This window comes from Dendrobates tinctorius, unplaced genomic scaffold (genome assembly GCF_039654945.1).
Source record: "Dendrobates tinctorius isolate UK_male_01 unplaced genomic scaffold, ASM3965494v1 ptg000156l, whole genome shotgun sequence".
Classification (NCBI taxonomy): domain Eukaryota; kingdom Metazoa; phylum Chordata; class Amphibia; order Anura; family Dendrobatidae; genus Dendrobates; species Dendrobates tinctorius.
The window spans coordinates 9,458,420-9,475,850 of record NW_027361823.1 but is presented as its reverse complement, the minus strand read 5'-3'; the positions used below and the strand labels follow the sequence as shown (position 1 = coordinate 9,475,850).

General features: G+C 47.6%; 1 pseudogene; it reads right to left on the bottom strand.

The window, feature by feature from the left end:
• The window catches only part of LOC141051226 (uncharacterized), a 108,267-nt pseudogene that overhangs the window by 58,073 nt on the left and 32,763 nt on the right, over positions 1–17,431 (bottom strand).

The window sequence follows — 17,431 nt, the reverse complement described above, 5'->3', positions numbered from 1 at the left end:
GTAATTACAATGGAAAACGCGTATGTTGTGCTAATGGTGCGGTTTTTTTCGCTGCGGAAACGCTAAGTGGAAAAAAACACAGCATGTTCATTAATTTTGCGGAAACACACGCGTTTCTGCATACATTCAATCGTATTGCAAAAACGCTTAGAAAAACGCATGCTAAAACGCTTAACAAAAGCGTCAAAAACACTTACAAAAGCGCTTCATAAAACGCATGCGTTTTCCCGGGAAGAGGGTGTACGCTTCCGCTCATCAAAAACGCTACGTGGGCACATAGCCTAACAGTAGTTCTATTCTTGTATATAGGGGCAGTATTATGGGAGGTATATCCTTTCACATTGCAGTACTGTAGTGCTATAGAATAATATAACATTGCCTTCTTGTAGGACTTGTTTCACTATAGTCTTTGTTCCTTCTATCAGAACTCTGCTTTCAGTAGCTTTATATCTGTCAGTTAGGGAAGGAGACCCCAAAAAATGATTTACCAATTATTACAAATGACAGAGGCCCAGATTAAAAATGGATCCTGTACAAGTGTGAACAGCCTCTGACTGAGGGAAGCTTCCAGGGTCAGATGAAGAATTACCAATATGAAAATCTTGTAATTATAAATATGAAATTAAACGTCTATTAAACACAGCAGATATTTGACAAGTAGATAACACAGGCTCCGGACTGCAGGGGTGTAGTCAGATAATAGTTGGGCCCAAGATCAACTATTTTATACACAGCTTCGACCCTCCAGACTCCATCACTCAAACTAGAAAAACAACTTCTAATTGCAGAAGAGTTCAGGCCTCCATACAAGTTGCACTAATGTTGTGGATATCGGGACTTGGAAAAATGTCTATTCTGCATGAGGGCCCCCAAAAGATGATGTTCTTGGGGTTGAGCTGGTGTTCAGCGTAATATGTATTGAAAAGAATAATACAGCAGGGCTAGTGTCCAGTATAATATGATGGGGGAGAATAGTACAGCAGGGCTAGTGTCCAGTATAATATGATAAGGGAGAATAGTACAGCAGGGCTAGTGTCCAGTATAATATGATAGGGGAGAATAGTACAGCAGGGCTAGTGTTCAGTATAATATGATAGGGGAGAATAGTACAGCAGGGCTAGTGTCCAGTATAATATGATAGGGGAGAATAGTACAGCAGGGCTAGTGTCCAGTATAATATGATAGGGGAGAATAGTACAGCAGGGCTAGTGTTCAGTATAATATGGAGAGAAGAGAATAGTACAGCAGTGCTAGTGTTCAGTATAATATGATAGGGGAGAATAGTACAGCAGGGCTAGTGTTCAGTATAATATGGAGAGAAGAGAATAGTACAGCAGTGCTAGTGTTCAGTATAATATGATAGGGGAGAATAGTACAGCAGGGCTAGTGTCCAGTATAATATGGAGAGAAGAGAATAGTACAGCAGGGCTAGTGTCCAGTATAATATGATAGGGGAGAATAGTACAGCAGGGCTAGTGTTCAGTATAATATGGAGAGAAGAGAATAGTACAGCAGGGCTAGTGTCCAGTATAATATGATAGGGGAGAATAGTACAGCAGGGCTAGTGTTCAGTATAATATGGAGAGAAGAGAATAGTACAGCAGTGCTAGTGTTCAGTATAATATGATAGGGGAGAATAGTACAGCAGGGCTAGTGTCCAGTATAATATGATAGGGGAGAATAGTACAGCAGGGCTAGTGTCCAGTATAATATGATAGGGGAGAATAGTACAGCAGGGCTAGTGTCCAGTATAATATGATAAGGGAGAATAGTACAGCAGGGCTAGTGTTCAGTATAATATGGATAGGGGAGAATAGTACAGCAGGGCAAGTGTTCAGTATAATATGGATACAGAAGAATAGTACAGCAGGGCTAGTGTTCAGTATAATATGGAGAGAGGAGAATAGTACAGCAGTGCTAGTGTTCAGTATAATATGGATAGGGGAGAATAGTACAGCAGGGCTAGTGTTCAGTATAATACGGATAGGGGAGAATAGTACAGCAGGGAAAGTGTTCAGTATAATATGGAGAGAGGAGAATAGTACAGCAGGGCTAGTGTCCAGTATAATATGATAGGGGAGAATAGTACAGCAGGGCAAGTGTTCAGAATAATATGGATATAGAAGAATAGTACAGCAGGGCTAGTGTTTAGTATAATATGGAGAGAAGAGAATAGTACAGCAGGGCAAGTGTTCAGTATAATATGATAGGGGAGAATAATACAGCAGGGCTAGTGTCCAGTATAATATGATAGGGGAGAATAGTACAGCAGGGCTAGTGTCCAGTATAATATGATAGGGGAGAATAGTACAGCAGGGCTAGTGTCCAGTATAATATGATAGGGGAGAATAGTACAGCAGGGCTAGTGTCCAGTATAATATGATAGGGGAGAATAGTACAGCAGGGCAAGTGTTCAGTATAATATGGATAGGGGAGAATAGTACAGCAGGGCAAGTGTTCAGTATAATATGGATACAGAAGAATAGTACAGCAGGGCTAGTGTTCAGTATAATATGGATAGGGGAGAATAGTACAGCAGGGCTAGTGTTCAGTATAATACGGATAGGGGAGAATAGTACAGCAGGGAAAGTGTTCAGTATAATATGGAGAGAGGAGAATAGTACAGCAGTGCTAGTGTTCAGTATAATATGGATAGGGGAGAATAGTACAGCAGGGCTAGTGTTCAGTATAATACGGATAGGGGAGAATAGTACAGCAGGGAAAGTGTTCAGTATAATATGGAGAGAGGAGAATAGTACAGCAGGGCTAGTGTTTAGTATAATATGGAGAGAAGAGAATAGTACAGCAGGGCAAGTGTTCAGTATAATATGATAGGGGAGAATAATACAGCAGGGCTAGTGTCCAGTATAATATGATAGGGGAGAATAGTACAGCAGGGCTAGTGTCCAGTATAATATGATAGGGGAGAATAGTACAGCAGGGCTAGTGTCCAGTATAATATGATAGGGGAGAATAGTACAGCAGGGCTAGTGTCCAGTATAATATGATAGGGGAGAATAGTACAGCAGGGCAAGTGTTCAGTATAATATGGATACAGAAGAATAGTACAGCAGGGCTAGTGTTCAGTATAATATGGAGAGAGGAGAATAGTACAGCAGGGCTAGTGTTCAGTATAATATGGATGGGGAGAATAGTACAGCAGGGCTAGTGTTCAGTATAATACGGATAGGGGAGAATAGTACAGCAGGGCAAGTGTTCAGTATAATATGGAGAGAGGAGAATAGTACAGCAGGGCTAGTGTTCAGTATAATATGGATAGGGGAGAATAGTACAGCAGGGCTAGTGTTCAGTATAATATGGATAGGGGAGAATAGTACAGCAGGGCTAGTGTTCAGTATAATACGGATAGGGGAGAATAGTACAGCAGGGCAAGTGTTCAGTATAATATGGATATAGGAGAATAGTACAGCAGGGCTAGTGTTCAGTATAATATGGATACAGAATAGTAAAACAGGGCTAGTGTTCAGTATAATATGCATAGGGGAGAATAGTACAACAGGGCTAGTGTTCAGTATAATATGGATAGAGAATAGTACAGCAGGACTAGTGTTCAGTATAATATGGATAGGGGAGAATAGTACAGCAGGGCTAGTGTTCAGTATAATATGGATAGGGGAGAATAGTACAGCAGGGCAAGTGTTCAGTATAATATGGATAGGGGAGAATAGTACAGCAGGGCTATTGTTCAGTATAATATGGATAGGGGAGAATAGTACAGCAGGGCTAGTGTTCAGTATAATATGGATAGGGGAGAATAGTACAGCACAGGTAGCAGTCAGTTTACTATGCACAGGGAATAACTTATTTTCTTAGTAATATCTCGGTTCATTGTAAGACATCAAACCTTTCTGCCTCGGCATACAATGCAGCTGAACACTGGGTAAGGCCTGTTTCACACATCAGTTCTTTTGGTCAGTCGAAATCCGCCAAAATGGCGGAAAACGGATCCGCCACCGTACGGACATCAACGCTTGCCACCGGACCGTTTTTTGACGGATCCGGCGAAGGAAGAAATTTAAAGGAACCGCTGTCTGGGGAGGAGAGAGAGATCCGCCAATAATGCAACTCAATGGGAAAAAAAACAGATCCGCCAAGCAAAATGGCAAATCCGTTTTTTTTGCAAACAAACGGATGTGTGAAACAGGCCAAATAAAGGTGATAATAAATGTAATGGTTTTCCTCTCCCTGGTGTGAGACATGGGGCAGGATACCCAGTACATAACTCCTCTAAGGACATCCTCCCCTGGCGCGGGCACCCAGTGGAAAGAAAACAAGAGATAAAGAGGAAAGTTCTAGAACCAGCAAACACAGAAACAATTACAGAAACCTCCTGTGCCTGGAGAAATGCCCACCGGCGGGCACCGTGCCAGACCTCACCCTGTGCTGGTATATTAGGTAAAACCCATGAAAGAAGACCTAAGTCAAGAGCAGGCGGGCACTGTGCAGAATATGACAGGCAATCTATATGTCAGGCTCTGGCCGTCACTGGATATGGAGGACTCATGACAGACATTGTACAAAGAGGCCAGTGAGGTGGACAATGTATATATTGGACATTAGGCAGCGTATATTGTTGGCATGAGGCGGGCAGGATCACTACGCTGTGGGCATGAGGCGGGCAGTGTCACTAAGCTGTGGGCATGAGGCAGGCACTATCACTAAGCTGTGGGCATGAGGCGGGCAGTATCACTACGCTGTGGGCATGAGGCGGGCAGTATCACTACGCTGTGGGCATGAGGCAGGCACTATCACTAAGCTGTGGGCATGAGGCAGGCAGTATCACTAAGCTGTGGACATGAGGTGGGTAGTAGCACTGCGCTGTGAGCATGAGGTGGGCAGTATCACTACGCTGTGGGCATGGGGCGGGCAGTATCACTAAGCTGTGGGCATGAGGCGGGTAGTATCACTGCGCTGTGGGCATGAGGTGGGCAGTATCACTACGCTGTGGGCATGGGGCGGGCAGTATCACTAAGCTGTGGACATGAGGCGGGTAGTATCACTGCGCTGTGGGCATGAGGTGGGCAGTATCACTACGTTGTGGACATGAGGCTGGCTGGATCACTACTCTGTGGGCATGGGGCGGGCAGTATCACCAAGCTGTGGACATGAGGCGGGCAGGATCACTACGCTGTGGGCATGAGGCGGACAGTTTCACTGTAAGCTGTGGGCATGAGGGCAGTATCACTACGATGTGGGCATGGGGAAGGCAGTATCACTAAGCTGTGGACATGAGACGGGCAGTACCACTACGCTGTGGGCATGAGGCGGGCAGTATCACTACGCTGTGGGCATGGGGCGGGCAGTATCACTACGCTGTGGGCATGAGGCGGGCAGGATCACTACGCTGTGGGCATGGGGCGGGCAGGATCACTACGCTGTGGGCATTAGGTGGGCAGTATCACTACGCTGTGGGCATGGGGCGTGCAGTATCACTACGCTGTGGGCAAGGGGTGGGCAGTATCACTACGCTATGGGCATGGGGCGGGCAGTATCACTATGCTGTGGGCATGAGGCGAGCAGGATCACTAAGCTGTGGCACAGTGGGCTCACATACATTTGGGGCACAGGCCGTTCTGTACATTACACACATTCAGATTGTAGAATATCACGGTGGGAACGTCCTCTCTTACCGACGGGGAGGTGGATCTCCTCCTGCTGATTGGCCAGCTCATCGTAGTAGTGAAGGTCAAATTTACGTTCGGCTTTCCAGTCACTGATCAACTCTTTCTTCAAGCAAAACAGGACGCTAAAGTGACTTTTGCTGCAGACCACCCAGATCGGATACTTAGGGGTCTTCAGATAGGAGCCGATCTGGAGGAGAAATAAATAGTGGAAGCAGTTCACGCACAGCCATTATATATTTAGTGCCTATATAGAAATAACACACTACTTCTCACAGCTGAGGGGTTGTTACAGTTGTATCCAGTCTACACAATCCTCTGTGAGTCATCAGCAGAACTAGTCTGTCTCTGGGGCAAAAACAATGATAGAGAACAAAGACTTTGATGTAATAAGTGAATATTTTATTTTAATCCGGCAAGAACAGGTCCAATGTTTCGACCAATAACAATCTTTATCAAGGAACTCTGTATTGTAGAGAAGCCGGGCATCAGGTGAACGAGGCCGGGCACCAGGTGGAGGAGCCCGGGCACCAGGTGGAGGAGGCCGGGCATCAGGTGGAGGAGGCCGGGCATCAGGTGGACGAGGCCGGGCACCAGGTGGACGAGCCCGGGCATCAGGTGGAGGAGCCAGGAATCAGGTGGAGGATCTGGGCATCGGCGAGAGGAGCCGGGCATCAGGTGGAGGAGCCGGGCATCAGGTGGAGGAGCCAGGCATCAGGTGGAGGAGCCAGGAATCAGGTGGAGGATCTGGGCATCGGCGAGAGGAGCCGGGCATCAGGTGGAGGAGCCGGGCATCAGGTGGAGGAGCCAGGCATCAGGTGGAGGAGCCAGGCATCAGGTGGAGGAGCCAGGCATCAGGTGGAGGAGCCGGGCATCAGGTGGAGGAGGACGGGCATCAGGTGGAGGAGGACGGGCACCAGGTGGAGGAGCTGGGCACCAGGTGGAGGAGCTGGGCACCAGGTGGAGGAGCCGGGTATCAGGTGGAGGAGACGGGCATCAGGTGGAGGAGGCTGTGACCTTTGCTCTCTATCATCATTTTGGTGCTGAGGTTTTTTGCCTACATGAAGTCAGGACTGCGGTCCGTTCTTCAAGCTCGTACACTTCAGGAGCAGTAGTGCCGGTTTTTCCTCCAGAATCTCTCTGGGGCTGATGCGCTGTTACAATGTTTCAGTCTGAAGTCCAGGATGTGCAGCTCTAGATTGTATACACTAGATAGAACTGTAACGCACAGTCAGCTGTGAGAAGTAATCAACCAAGTTCACTGTTGCAAGTAGACAACGTTCCGTTCACTGACAGCAATCAGAAAAAGAATAGAAAGTCAATGTAAAGCATCGGCACAAGACGTCCTCTGCATCGAGATCCAGTGAGGGAGGAAGGAAGGGGAAGTGAAAGAAGAAAAGGAAAAGAAGGAATGGAAGAAAGGAAGGAATGAAGGGGAAGTGAAAGAAGAAAGGGAAAAGACAGGAAGAAAGGAAGGAATGAAAGGGAAGGGAAAGAAGGGAATGAATGAACGAAGGTGATTGGAAAAAAGTAAGGAAGGAAGGAAAGGAAAAAGGAGAAGGAAGGGAAGTGAAGAAAGAGAAAGAATTGGGGTATGTGCACACGTTGCGGATTCTGCTGCGGATACGCAGCGTTTTTTGCCCTGCGGATCCGCAGCAGATTTTGCGGCGTTGTACAGTACCTTTAATATCAATGGAAATAAAAAACACTGCACACGCTGTGGATTTTTCCGCATGGATTGCTGCGGTTTTAAATCCGCAGCATGTCGCTTCTTTGTGCGGAATCCGCAGCGGTTTGACACCTGCTCCATGACCAGGTGTCAAAACGCAGGGGAAAACCGCAGGCTACTCCGCAGGTAAAATGCAGGTCTTTTGACCTGCGGATTTAGCCAAATCCGCGCGGAAAAATCTGCAGCACAATCCGGATTCAGGGGTAAATTCGGCTTCTTTCTTTATTTTATAGGTGTAGCTTCCTGCTGGTAATTTTTAAAGCAGTTCTAACACGGCATATAGTGATTGTTCAGAATAGAGAAAAAAATCTATTGCTTTCTTCCAAAAAACAGCTGTGCACGGTTGTCATATTGCAGCTCAGAGGCATCCACTCCAACAGCACAGAGCTGCAATACCAGACACGACCTGGGTCAAATGTGGAGCTGTTCTTGGACGAAAGCAGCCATGTGTTTCTTATCCTGGACAGTTTTACCTGAATCTGGTAAATAGTGCTGGACTTCCCTGTAGGTTTGATTTTTGGGATGTCTAACTATCCCATACAGTCATTCCTGGCTGTCAGACGTCATCACACTCCCTGTATGACATTACTCCTATGGACAGTTCTCTCCCCTCCGCCATCAGCTCCCAGGGTCTCCAGGTAAGTAAAAATTCCAGAGCCGGAGAATGAACCAAATTCCATCAAGAAATGAGGTGTCAGTTTTGGGTGGAATTTCCATCTCTGAAGCCAAAATTAATCAAGGGAGAAATTCAGGTCCATCCTTGGAAGCAGCCCTGGTCAGTAATCAGCTCAGATTACACCGGCTCTTATGAAACACGACGAGACTCAAGAAGCCACATCTAAGGTGTTCACACGTCACAGACATTTCGCCTTTTTTCGACGGTAATTGTGTCGCTGATCAAAAGAGAAAAATGCTTGTTCACCGGCCAACTGGACTGTTTCAGGTGTCTCTGAGCTGGTGGTTTGGAGCCGAGAGGCTATGATGTCTCCCATACACAGCACATACACAGACATGAGGGATTCCTGCTCTCCTGTCTCTATGTCTATGTTGCACATTTTCACAAGCAGCAGTAACAAGAAGCAACATCAGCCATACTGAGCAATGTAGATGTGATTCCAGGTCTGGAGTGAGACAAAATACTATTAGAAACCAGCAGTATGGATGATATTACAAAGCAGTACTGCACAGTAGGGTTGTGAATCCAATACTAGGGGGAGAGAAAACACTGGAAAGCTGCAGTATGGAGGATATTATACAGCATTACTGACCAGTGTAGATGAGAATCCAATTCTCAACTAAGCTACAGCACTTACTATAAAGCATTAGCATGGTTAACATTATGCAACAATATCAAGCTGTGTAGCTGTGAATCACATACAGGGGCGAGATAAATAACTATAAGGAAGCAGCAATATGGATGACATTATATAACACTAATAAACAGTGTTTATGTGAGCCCAGCGCTGGACTGAGGTGAACAGTAACTACAAAGCTGCTTTGACATGTAGGACATTATACAGCATTACTGAGAAGTGTAACTGTGAATCCAGCACTCGAGTGAGATAAAACACTTACTAGAAAGCAGCAGGTTATGCCACTCACTGTCCTCCCCTCCCCCTATAGACTGCAATCTTATGCCTCAGTGAGTTGGTAGTCCATCTGGTCTTGATCAAGAATCCAAGTGGATGGTTAGTGAAGACAGGGGAGAAGTGGCTTATAAGTGGATAAATAAGCATATTTCTCTCATGTGGTATATTAAAAAAGAATTTAGATTCACTTGTGCTATTTATTTGTGCATAGTTTGCTGAAATGACAGTGAACAGATAATTCAGTCACTTGGCCCCTTTACAGTCTGCATAATGTCAGCAGCAGATCTGCTCTTTACATGGGAAGTGTGGTGCTGACCACAGTGGTTTTAGGACCATCATAAGCAATACGATCAGCTGGCGAATGAGAGTTTTGGATGACGGCTGATGGTTAGAATATTTACATGGGCCAATCACTGGGAAAGCATCATCATATAAGAACTAATTTGACTGAATATTGGCTTGTGTAAATCTGTTGTAGGCAGTGAGGATACACCTATAATGCATACAGTGAGCATAAACCTATAACGCATGCAGTGAGGGTAGACCTACCTCGCATGCTGTGAGGCTAGACCTACAACGCATGCGAGTGAGGGTAGACCTAAAATACATGCAGTGAGGGTAGACCTACAAGGCATGCAGTGAGGATACACCTATAATGCATACAGTGAGCATAGACCTACAACGCATGCAGTGAGGGTAGACCTACAAGGCATGCAGTGAGGGTAGACCTAAAAGGCATGCAGGGAGGGTAGACCTAAAAGGCAAGCAGTGAGGCTAGACCTAAAACACATGCAGTGAGGGTAGACCTACAATGCATGCAGTGAGGGTTGACCTAAAACACATGCAGTGAGGGTAGACCTACAAGGCATGCAGTGAGGATACACCTCTAATGCATACAGTGAGCATAGACCTACAATGCATGCAGTGAGGGTAGACCTAAAACACATGCTGTGAGGGTATACCTACAAGGCATGCAGTGAGGGTAGACCTACAACGCATGCAATGAGGGTAGACCTAAAACACATGCAGTGAGGGTAGACCTACAAGGCATGCATTGAGGGTAGACCTACAATGCATGCAGTGAGGGTAGACCTACAACACATGATGTGAGGGTAGACCTACAAGGCATGCAGCGAGGGTAGACCTACAACGCATGCAGTGAGGGTAAACCTACAACTCATGCAGTGAGTGTAGACCTACAATGCATGCAGTGAGTGTAGACCTACAATGCATGCAGTGAGTGTAGACCTACAACGCATGCAATGAGGGTAGACCTAAAACACATGCAGTGAGTGTAGACCTAAAACACATGCAGTGAGGGTAGACCTAAAATGCATGCAGTGAGGGTAGACCTACAACACATGATGTGAGGGTAGACCTACAAGGCATGCAGCGAGGGTAGACCTACAACGCATGCAGTGAGGGTAAACCTACAAGGCATGCAGTGAGGGTAGACCTACAACTCATGCAGTGAGGGTAGACCTACAATGCATGCAGTGAGGGCAGACCTACAAAACATGCAATGAGAGTACACCTACAACGCATGCAATGAGAGTACACCTACAAGATATGCAGTGAGGTGAGGGTAGACCTACAACGCATGCAGTGAGTGTAGACCTAAAAGGCATACAGTGAGCGTAGACCTACAACGCATGCAGTGAGGGTGGACCTACAACGCATGCAATGAGAGTACATCTACAACACATGCAGTGAGGGTAGACCTACAACGCATGCAGTGAGGGTAGACCTAAAACACATGCAGTGAGGGTAGACCTACAAGGCATGCAGTGAGGATACACCTATAATGCATACAGTGAGCATAGACCTACAATGCATGCAGTGAGGGTAGACCTAAAACACATGCTGTGAGGGTAGACCTACAAGGCATGCAGTGAGTGTAGACCTACAAGGCATGCAGTGAGGGTAGACCTACAACGCATGCAATGAGGGTAGACCTAAAACACATGCAGTGAGGGTAGACCTACAAGGCATGCATTGAGGGTAGACCTACAAGGCATGCATTGAGGGTAGACCTACAATGCATGCAGTGAGGGTAGACCTTCAACGCATGCAGTGAGGGTAGACCTAAAACACATGCAGTGAGGGTAGACCTAAAATGCATGCAGTGAGGGTAGACCTACAACACATGCTGTGAGGGTAGACCTACAAGGCATGCAGCGAGGGTAGACCTATAACGCATGCAGTGAGGGTAGACCTACAAGGCATGCAGTGAGGGTAGACCTACAACACATGCAATGAGAGTACACCTACAACGCATGCAATGAGAGTACACCTACAAGATATGCAGTGAGGGGAGACCTACAACGCATGCAGTGAGTGTAGACCTAAAAGGCATACAGTGAGCGTAGACCTACAACACATGCAGTGAGGGTAGACCTACAACGCATGCAATGAGACTACATCTACAAGACATGCAGTGAGGGTAGACCTACAACGCATGCAGTGAGGGAAGACCTACAACACATGTAATGAGAGTACACCTACAATGCATGCAGTGCGCGTAACCCTACAAAGCATGCAGTGAGGGTAGACCTACAACGCATGCAATGAGAGTACACCTACAAGGCATGAAGTGAGGGTAGACCTACAACGTATGCAGTGAGAGTACACACCTACAAGGCATGCAGTGAGGGTAGACCTACAACACATGCAATGAGCGTAGATTTACAACACATGCAGTGATGGTAAACCTACAAGGTGCACAGTTGTAAAAATCTGTATGTAGTAAGCTTAGGGTATCTGTCAGCTACATCATGGGTGGACATACCGCTGGTTCAACTGGTGCACTGCATCGGGGCCTAGAGGTTCCAGGGGGCCCCTGCAGGGCGGCTAATGATGAGGGCAATCTGGCCGGTTTCTCTGGGCCAGAGGCTCCGGGGGACCCCTGGCCAGATTGCCCTCATGTGCGGCGGGCAGGGAGCGATCCAAGCAGCTCCGCTGCCTGCAAGAGAAAAAAGCAGGAGCGGAGCTGCAAGGATCCTTCCTGCCCGGCGCCACAGAGAGCAGCGCCGCTGAATGTCATCATTCAGTGGCGCGGCCGCTGTGCCAGAGACACAGGAAGCAGCCGGAGGGCGGTGGCGGTGATGCTGTGGAGCGAACATGTGAGGTACTATGCTGCCTGTCACTGCTGCTGTGTGTGTGTGTGCGTGATTGTGTATGTGTGTGGATGTATGTAGTATGATGATGGGAATGATGGGGAGAAGGCAATGATGGAGGTGATGGGGAGAAGGCCATGATGGAGGTGATGGGGAGAAAGCCATGATGGAGGTGATGGGGAAAAGGCCAAGATGGAGGTGATGGAAAAAAGGCCATGATGGAGGTGATGGAAAAAAGGCCATGATGGAGGTGATGGGGAGAAAGCCATGATGGAGGTAATGGTGAGAAGGCCATGATGGGGGTGATGGGGAGAAGGACATGATGGGGGTGATGGAGAGAAGGCCATGATGGGGATGGTGGGCCATGATGGGGCTGGTGGGGGAAGAGGAAATGATGGAAGTGGTGGAAAGGGCAATGATTGGGTGGGGGAGAAGGCAATGATGGTGGTAGTGGAAAAGACAATGATGGGAGTTATGGGGAGGAGGCAATGATGGGGGTGGTGAAAGGGCAATGATGGGGCGGCAGGTGAGAAAGCAATGATAGTGGTGGGGGAGAAGGCAATGATGGAGGTGGGAAAGAGGGCAATGATGTGGTGTGGGAGAGGACAATAATGGGATGCGGGGAGGGAGGACAATGAGGGGTGTAGGGGATTGGGATGGAAGGAAGGGGGACTTATAATGGACTTTGGGACAGGGGGAGGTGGAGGAAGACATTATTATCGCTTATTATGTCTAACACAGTCCCTTAATATATAGTATACTCACTTATTATGTCTAACACAATCCCTTAGCATATAGTGTACTCACTAATTCTGTATAAACCATCCTTATAGTATCCTCTTTTCTAATGTACTAGCTGAAGAGCCTGGCGCTGCCCGGGCATAGTAACTAACTGTGGTTAGTTATAACAAATTATAATTATCCTCCATCCCATAGTCCCGTGCCCATATACCCATCATACATATCCACCATCCCATAGGCCCGTGCCCATATACCCATCATACATATCCTCCATCCCATAGTCGAGTGCCCATATACCCATCATGCATATCCTCCATCCCATAGTAGAGTGCCCATATACCCATCACACATCCTCCATCCCATAGTCCCATGCCCATATACCCATCACACATCCTCCATCCCATAGTCCCATGCCCATATACCCATCATACATATCCTCCATCCCACAGTCCAGTGCCCATATACCCATCTCACATCCTCCATCCCATAGTCGAGTGCCCATTTACCCATCATACATATCCTCCATCCCATAGTAGAGTGCCCATATACCCATTACAAATCCTTCATCTCATAGTCCCATGCCCATATACCCATCATACATATCCTCCATCCCATAGTCCAGTGCCCATATGCCCATCACACATCCTCCATCCCATAGTCGAGTGCCCATATACCCATCACACATCCTTCATCTCATAGTCCCATGCCCATATACCCATCATACATATCCTCCATCCCATAGTCCCGTGCCCATATACCCATCATACATATCCGCCATCCCATAGTCCCGTGCCCATATACCCGTCATACATATCCTCCATCCCATAGTCCAGTGCCCATATACCCATCACACATCCTCCATCCCATAGTCCCGTGCCCATATACCCGTCATACATAACCTCCATCCCATTGTACAGTGCCCATATACCTATCACACATCCTCCATCCCATAGTCAACCATTATGACATCATAATGAGCGGGGGGGCTTGCAACCTATGATGACATCAGCGTCGCCATGGCAACCATTATGACATCATAATGAGGGGCGGGGCTTGATACACACTTTTTCCCCATTATGTAGATAGGGGGCAAAATTGTTTGGTGAATTGGAAAGCGCGGGGTTAAAATTTCACCTCACAACATAGCCTAGGACACTCTCGGGGTCCAGACGTGTGACTGTGCCAAATTTTGTGGCTGTAGCTGCGACGGTGCAGATGCCAATCCCGGACATACATACATACACACACTTGAGCTTTATATATTAGATATATATCTTTGTCGCCATAAAAGGAAGGTGGCCCAGACATATTTCTTGCACAGGGGCCCCAAGCTGTCAGTGTCCGCCCCTGAGCTACATGCTAACATTACTAACTGCTATTGAAACAGTCGTACACATGCAAGCTGTGTGTCTGGGCAACTTGTCCTGCCGGGTCACTTAGGGATCACATTATAGCTGCCTATTGAAGTCTATAGAAACGAATGGGTGGAAAAGAGGGGAGAGGAGCAAGAAGACGATTTTGCTACGTGTTAGGGAGCGATTTACAGCAATATTGTTTCCTAAGACTAAACAGATCAGACAAGTTAAAATCCAACATGTCCTACCCATCAGCACACCAATATGCATATAAGTAAATCGTCAGTTTCTGCAAACATTAATCTAGAGCAGGTCATACAATTTCAATAGCTGAGCGCTCGACAGGCCAACATCTGTTTCTCCTGACCTCCTCAGACATATGGATGCTCGTTTGTTTGAGCATGTAAGTGCTTTTAACAAGGAGAGGGGATAAGGCCACTGCCAGACAATTCCCTGAATCCCTTGATCCCCCACCTGCTCTACCTGTACTGACTGCACTGCATCACGTTTTCGAAGAAGATGGTGTTTGGCACAAGGTAAATCGCAGCTACGGTGCAGAAGACGCGAGCAGCTTCTGCCACCAGATTCCACAGGAGAATTTTCCGCCGAGCATTAGAACTAAACCCATGTTGGTATGAGCCACGTAAATCCCTTTCCTTCTCATCTAAGCTTGCGGATGCTTTGATAGCGGCAGCAGATCTTTTAGACATATTGCTTTTGTTCTGGGTGTACATTCCTACATTGGTGGTGCTCCTTATTCTGGGGAATTTCCTTTAGGTGAAGGAAAACACCGGGACAGTGAAGAACTGTTTTTTGACTAACAGGTTGAGAGTCAAAAATGGCGATCATTGCTTGGAGCCACTCAGGGGTGAACCTAGCCTCTCTGCTGCCTGAGGCGAACAGCAAAATGACGCCCCCCCTCCCCTGCACACAAAGTAAATTTTCATATCTGTCCTGTAAAACTGAGTATAATAGTGGACATTTTGATTTAGATAAATAGAAAAGAAAGGTGTCCAAACACAAGGATGTCAGCGCCATCACACGCACATACAAGAACAACACAAAAGTATCCAGAACAAGGATCATTAATGGCAATAATAGGCCTGGCACAGGGCCGGACTGCCGGAAAGAACAGAGAGAAAGAAAAAAAGAAAGAAACAGAACAGAGAGAGAGAGAAAAAAAAGAAAGAGGAGAAAGAAAGAACAGAGAGGGAGAGAGAAAAAGAGGGGAAATAAATAAAAAACAGAGAGAGAAAGAAAGAAAGAAAGAGGGGAAAGAAAGAACAGAGAGAGAGAGAAAGAAATAGGAGAAAGAAAGAACAGAGAAAGAGAAAGAAAGATAACAGAGAGAGAACAGAGAGAAAAAGAGGAAAGAAAGAACAGAGCGAGACAAAAAGAATGAGGGGAAAGAAATAACAGATAGAGAAAGAAGAGAGAGGGAGAAAGAAAGGAAGAACAGAGAGAGAAAGAAAAAGCAGAGAGAAAAAGAAAGATTAGAGAAAGAAAGAGGGGAAAGAAAGAAAGAACAGAGAGAGAGATAAAGGAAGAGGGGACAGAAAGAACAGAGAGAAAGAAAGAAGAGAGAGGAAAGAAAGAACAGAGAGAGAGAAAGAAAAAAAGAAAGATTAGAGAGAAAGAAAGATTCTATAAAGATACTATAGCAGCCCGGCTCCCATTGTAGTGCCCACCTGAGCCTCCCAATGTAGGACATATCATGATCTGCTCACATGGCCGGCATCCCCGAGTCCAAGGAAATCCCGCTGTCCGCGCTGTCGAAGGACACGGTGATGGATCTGAAGTATTCCCTGAAGTGCCTCCATGGTTCCGTCACAGTCTCCTTCCGAAATTCCCTAATTTCCGGTCAGCTTCTAGCATGTGACTTCCGGTGGAACGTCATGTGCGATTTTAAAGTGCTCCTTGGGGCTCCGCCGTGTACTTCTGTGTCCGTGGGAAAAGCAAGCTTCCGGCCGAGGTAGAGGGGCAGACTCTCTCTCAAAATCGGGACTGTCCCGCTGGGAGGTATGGATGCCCCCCACCATACACCTTGTACACGTATGGCTCCGCACACCTCATACACACGGTTCCGCTTTTTATGCCTCGCACACACATGGTTCCACTCAGTACACACGGCTCCACTCCGTAAACCTCGCACACATGTGGCTCTGCACACCTTTTACACACGTGGCCACGCTCTATACTCCTTGTACAGACACGGCTGCACTCCGTAAACCTTGTACACATGCGGCTTTGCTCCATACACCTCGCACACACGCAGCTCCGCTCCATACACCCCATACACACGCTGCTCCACTCCGTACAGATGCGGCTCTGCTCTGAACACATCGCGCACACATGACTCCACTCCGTTAACTCGTACACATGCGGCTCTGCTCCGTACACCTTGTACACACATGGTTCCACTCAGTAAACCTTGTACACACGCAGCTCCGCTTCATACACACGCGGCTCCGTTTTATACGCCCTATATACACACAGCTCCACTCCGTACACCTCGGACATGCGCTGCTCCGCTCTGCACACCTCGCACACGCGCGGCTCCGCTCCGAACAACTTGTACACATGGGTCTGTTCCGAACACCTCACACACGTGCGGCTCCGCTCTGTACACCTCGCACACGTGCGGCTCCGCTCTGTACACCTCGCACATGTGTGGTTCCGCTCTGTACACCTCACGCACACATGGCTCTGCTCCGTACACACTGCTCTGCACACCTCGCACACACACGGCTCCGCTCCGTACACCTCGTACACACACACGGCTCCGCTCCGTACACCTCGTACACACACACGACTCCGCTCCGTACACCTCGCACACACGCACGGCTCTGCTCCGTACACCTCGCACACACGGCTCCGCTCCGTACACCTCGCACACACACAACTCCGCTCCGTACACCTCGCACACACACGGCTCCGCTCCGTACACCTCGCACACACACGGCTCTGCTCCGTACACCTCGCACACACGGCTCCGCTCCGTACACCTCGCACACACGGCTCCGCTCTGTACACCTCGCACACACACAACTCCGCTCCGTACACCTCGCACACACACGGCTCCGCTCCGTACACCTCGTACACACACGGCTCCGCTCCGTACACCTCGCACACACATGGCTCTGCTCCGTACACCTCGCACACACATGGCTCTGCTCCGTACACCCCGCACACGTGCGGCTCTGCTACATCCACCCTGTAGTGTAAATCCCTCCTGACCCCACACAGAAACTTACCTCAT